This window comes from Macadamia integrifolia, unplaced genomic scaffold (assembly GCF_013358625.1).
Source record: "Macadamia integrifolia cultivar HAES 741 unplaced genomic scaffold, SCU_Mint_v3 scaffold976, whole genome shotgun sequence".
NCBI classification, from domain to species: Eukaryota; Viridiplantae; Streptophyta; class Magnoliopsida; order Proteales; family Proteaceae; genus Macadamia; species Macadamia integrifolia.
The window spans coordinates 149773-155772 of record NW_024870607.1 but is presented as its reverse complement, the minus strand read 5'-3'; positions in this window follow the sequence as shown (position 1 = coordinate 155772).

Here is a 6000-nt window from a genome sequence, read left to right as displayed (position 1 = left end):
AACATTACCTTTTCATAATTAAGGGGAACAAATTTTTCAGTCAGGATCTGCTTCATGACCTCCCAATTGATAACGGGTCCAAGTCTTCTGACAAACCTTGCATGTAGTACATCATCCCACCATGAACATGCATACCCAATAAACTTGGTGATGATGAGTTCACACTTCTTCACGTCTGGAAGAGACTTATACGCAAAAATTCTCTCCACTTTGGTAAGCCAGTCAAGAAATTCCTCAGGTCCTTTTTCACCACTGAACTCGGGAACCTCCACTTTGATGCCATAATCTCTGTCAGAAAATTGCCGGGTAACATCCTGGGGAACAACTGGATCAGATTGCTGCCTCTGAGGTGTGTCTTCGATCCGTAAAGTGTTGAGCTGAGGGGGTAATGTAGAGGATCCTTCTTCAGCTCGCTTGTCGGACCTCCTCATAAAGGCAATCATCTCTTCCATAAACTTATCAAACTTGGCTTCAGTCCTCTCAAGCCTAGCATCAGTATTCTGTTGGTTCTCGGCTAACTCACGATATAATTTGTGCAACTCAGCATTGGTGATGTGACTTGCCATGGTTAGAAAATTGCAGGAAAATTTGCTCTGATACCACTTAATGTAGACTGGGATAGGGAGTCTAACCAAGTCTCAATTGTAGGATCTTTCTATCAAAAGAACCACTAGAATAGAACAGCAATACAAATAGATCAGAAATAATGAAGAAATCAGTTCTGGACATTAGGCTGTCGATTCCAGAAGTGAAGGATTCTGTGACCAAAATATAATCAGATATGAAGAGACATAACAGGTACTGATATGGAGTAAGAACAGGTCATAAATCATGAATAAACACCATAGGAAACCAAGGAAATTAGAGTCAATCTATCGATTTCAAACATGGGTAGAATAGGTCACTAGAAGACAAAATTTGGGAGATTTCTAATATCTCTTGAACACTTTCAAAAGAAAAGGTTCCCCTTTGGGTCGAGTTCCCCCTTAGGTAGGGCCTAACTTCGATCCAAAAATCAGCCAAAACTGATGGCTGGTTAGGTCTGGCCAGGTTCTGAAAATTGCTAACAGAGTATGCAATTTTCTGGGTAGAACTGAGAAGCAAACTGAATTTATTACCTGTAAGAACTTGAGCAGATCAATAACACTTTGTGTAGTTGAGAGAAGAAGAAGATGAGTTAAGGAAGAGGACCTCTTGTGCTTCACACCGCTGAGAGTCAATTGGATCAAACACCAATTCCATCAGCCTTGATCAAACACAAGACAAATCTCCAAGTAGAAGACAATAGCAACAACCATTAATTTTTTTATCAAAATCATCTAGCCATTTAGGAGCCTCCTCTTCTTTATTTATAATGTTAATGGGGGAGGGAATTACAAAATAGAAGGTTCCTCAAAAAGGAAACCAAATATTCTCCTAATACAATAGCTACTAAAAACTGAAATTAGAAACTAGTTGAAAAAGGAAACTAACTACTAAGGACTTGACTCAATTAATAACTTGACTCATAAGGAAACAAATATAACTCAAATCAAGCCCAACTAGAAAGGAAACTAATGAAAATGGAAACTAACTAGTAATCCCGTACTCAATCTTAGAGCCCCATTTTTAGACCCATAAAAGTGGTCTATTACACTCAAAACACATGGAATCAAGAGCCTAACATGTATGGAACCCAACCCTAGGCTTATTCCTAATAAAACAAGCCTATTTTGGTAATTAATCTGCATCAAGCTTGACCAGACTCTTCCTGTAATAATTTCTTCAAATTTGACTTCTAGCCAGGAAGAGGAGTTACTTAAAATGTTAAAAGATAATAAGGAAGCCCTAGGTTGGACCATGACTAATATCAAGGGTATAAGCCCTTCTATTGTGCAGCATCATATACATCTTATGGATGATTCCAAACCATCCACGGAACCCCAAAGAAGAGCTAACCCAGTGATGATGGAAGTTATTAAGAAAGAGATCCTAAAGTGCTTGGATCATGGAATAATTTATCCTATTTCTGACAGCCAATGGGTAAGCCCAGTTCACGTAGTGCCTAAGAAGTCTGGTGTGACTGTAGTTCCCTATGCCAATAATGAACTAATTCCAACCCGTGTCCAATCTGGGTGGAGAGTGTGCATAGACTACAGGAAACTTAATGTGACAACCTGGAAGGACCACTTCTCGTTGCCATTCATTGACCAGATGTTAGAGAGGTTAGCTGGACATGAATACTATTGTTTTCTTGATGGATATTCCGGCTATAACCAGATCCCAATTGCTTTAGAGGACCAACATAAGACCACTTTTACATGTCTATATGGAACATTTGCTTATAGGCGTATGCCCTTTGGGCTTTGCAATGCCCCTGCTACGTTCCAACGATGCATGATGAGCATATTTTCTGACATGGTCGAAAAATTCTTAGAAGTATTTATGGATGAACTTTTCAATTCATGGGAATTCCTATTCTGAATGTCTTCATCATCTTTCTCTAGTTTTGAAAAGGTGCATATCTAAGAATTTGATTTTGAATTGGGAGAAATGTCATTTCATGGTTAAATCTAGTATTGTTTTAGGTCATGTAATATCCAAGGAGGGAATTAAGATAGATAAAGCCAAAGTGGATTTAATTGATAATTTACCACCTCCTCAATCTGTTAAGGACGTCTGATCTTTTCTAAGGCATGCGGGCTTCTACAGAAGGTTTATTAAGAATTTTAGTCGATTAGCCCGACCTCTCACTTCATTACTTGCCAAAGATCAAACTTTTGAGTTTTCTAAAGAGTGCCTAGAATCCTTTAAACAACTTAAGAAGGAGTTGACCAATGCACCCATTGTTCAACCACCTGTTTGGACTAAACATTTTGAACTGATGTGTGATGCTTCGGATTTTGCCATAGGAGCGGTTTTGGGTCAAAGGATCAATAAGTTGCCCACTGTCATTTATTATGCTAATAGGACCTTAAATGATGCACAACTCAATTATACAACCACTGAAAAAGAATTTTTAGCGGTTGTGTTTGCATTAGAAAAGTTTCGGTCTTACTTAGTTGGTTCACATGTGGTGGTGTATACTAATCATTCTGCTCTCAGATACTTAGTTCAGAAAAAGGATGCCAAAGCCCGTCTCATTAGGTGGGCCTATCGGACTGCATTCAAGACCGACCTTGGTCAGTCTCCCTAACGTTTGGTGTATGGAAAAGCTTGTCACTTACCAGTTGAGTTGGAGCATAAGGCCTTTTGGGCAATCAAGAAGCTCAACTTTGATTTGTCTAATGCGGGAATTCATCGTAGGCTCCAACTATCTGAGTTGGAGGAACTTAGGAATGAAGCCTATGAAAGTTCTAGGATTTACAAGGAAAAGACCAAAGCTTTCCATGATAAGCACATTCTGCGTAAATCTTTTGCAATTGGTGATAAGGTCTTATTGTGCAACTCTCGATTGCATCTTTTTCCTGGTAAACTTAGATCCCGATGGGATGGCCCATTTATTGTCCATAATGTATATCCCCATGGGGCTGTGGAGATTTTGAATCCAGGGACAGGGGTAATTTCGAAGGTTAATGGTCAACGTTTGAAACCATTCCTCGAGTTTCCTAATACTGGTAGTGAAGAGGTCATGGATCTCCATGAACCTCTTCACACTGATGATTAACTTTTAATCAGGTATGACCCCCTTGCATTGTCTTCATTTTTAATTCTTTCCATGGATTGAGGACATTGCATGACTTAAGTGTGAGGGAGGGAAACCAGTTTCTGCTTTTTCCACTTTGTTTTATTTGTGTTTCTTTTTGTTTTTTTTGAACTTGCTAAAGGATGAAGTCCTACTTTGGCTTTTGGCTAATGATCATACCATTCGGTTGCTTAATGTATGAAAATAAAATTTTTGACTAAGGTACCCATTTTGAACGTATAGAAACCCTATTGAGAAGAAAGAAACAAGCCTGTGTCTTGAGATGGGACTTTCTTTTGAAAAATAAGAGACCCCTGTTTTATGGTGTTGGACCATATGTAAGTCTGTGGGTTCCTTGTACTTTTGATTTGGAGTTGAGACCTTCTTTTTAATTTGGCATGGGTTGACAATGCACAATTTTAAATGAAATGTGAAATGTGGTATAAAGAAAAATAAGAGTTGATTCCCTTGAAACTAGACAGGGCATTGCGCCTCAGGAAGCGTGGTGTCTTGATCGAAATTCCTTGGGAGGAAACTTCTGAAGGAACTCTAGCATCACTGTCTTTGTGGGCATATGCAAAAAGCGAAGCTACATAGTAACTTGGGTGTCTGGTGTTTGCTCCACCATGTCATTCAGGCCAAAAGTAGTGGAGTAGAATAGAGTTTAAGCGGGAAAAAAAAATGGGCAAATGTCATTAATGCTTAGGAATATGTTTTGGTCAAAAACACTCCAACGCCTTAGTCATTGGTTCCCTATTTCTTCACAAGTGGTTTTCCCTTAAGATAAGGATATTTTGGAAGAGACGAGGTGAGTTCCAAATTAAGAAATATGCTAGTGCCTGGAATTGATCAAGGGTAATAAAAGTTCAAGTGTGGGGGTCCCTTGTAAGAAAAATTATCTTTGCTCTGGATCGGTATGAGCCTTACCTTTAGCCAAGGTTGGGATTTATTTATTCTGAATTTTGGGTGTATATTCACTGCAAACACCCATGAGACACAACTCGTCCACTAGGGTAACTTAGGGGTTTAAAAGCTTGTTGCATATGCTAAGTGCAACCGTGATTCTTATGAAAGTGAGTTAGGCTTTTTCTTTCATTTCTTTATTTATTTATCTTGCTCGAGGAGGAGCAAAAGTCAAGTATGGGGGAATTTGATGAGCACAATAATGTGTGAAATCTTAGGGATATAAGTGTACATTTTGCCCCACTTTGGATAGTACTACTTTTATTTTTCTTGTTTTTTTTTAGTTTCCAAGTTTACAAGAGAGAGTGCTTAAAGTGAATCAAGAACCAGTCCAAAGGTGGGACCCACTCATTGGTACCACATCCTCTCTCCTATAAAATCCTGAAGATTATTCTCTCTCCTTGCCACCTCACAAGATCTTGAAGATGCTATGCAGAATTTCTTTCTGATTTACTCAAGATTGCAAGATATTGGTTAATATTGCAAGGAAGGAATAGAATTTGTTAATTTTGGAAACGGATTCTCTCTTTCCTCACACAATATCTCAGAGAATGAGGATTTTTACCAAAATTTTATTTTATTTTATTTTCTTTCTTTTCTTAAAGAAGACTTGTAGAAGGAAGGAGGCAAGACAAAAGCCCTATAAAAGCCCTTCCTCCCCCCTCCTAATTATTATTCTCCTTAGTTTATTTTTTAGTTTATGCTTAGTTTTCTTCTCTCTCTCCCTCTCTCCCTCTTTAGTTTTAGTTCTCTATTTTTTCTTTAATCACTTTTGTAATAGTTTTTTTTTATGTCAATTAATGCAATCACTCTTTTATTCTTATTTAGCTTTTTATGTTTATGATTTATGCAATTGAGTTGTAATTTTTAAAGTTATAGTTCTAGGCTTAGATCTAGGTGACAAGATCACAAGCCGTGGGGCATCTTTTTTTTCAAGTTCAGTTTTTTTTTTTGTTTCAAGATTTGTTTTCTCTAGTACTAAAAATTTCAGATTTGGTTTATTCCAGATCTGGTTTTTAGTACTGGTAGTATCTCAAATCACCCAAGCTTTCAAGTTCAAGGGTTGAAGTTCAAGTAAGTAGGCTCCTTCAATAGTCTTCTCTCCCTCCCTCTCATTCCCTCTTCTGACTACCCTTTCTTTCTTAATTTAGGATTTTAATTTCAGTCGTTACATTATTGCTATCCCTTTCCCCCAAGGTTCATGGCTAGTGTATGTGTTGGCTTTGCTCCTCCTAGCCATAGAACCATCAATTTATTGCTTTTATTTTAATTGTCTCCCTTTCCCTAAAGCCAAGTAGAGTAACCCTTGTAAGAGTGACTCTTTGGTCAAGTAGGGAAACTCATATTATGATGCATCCCTCGGGCTAAGTAGA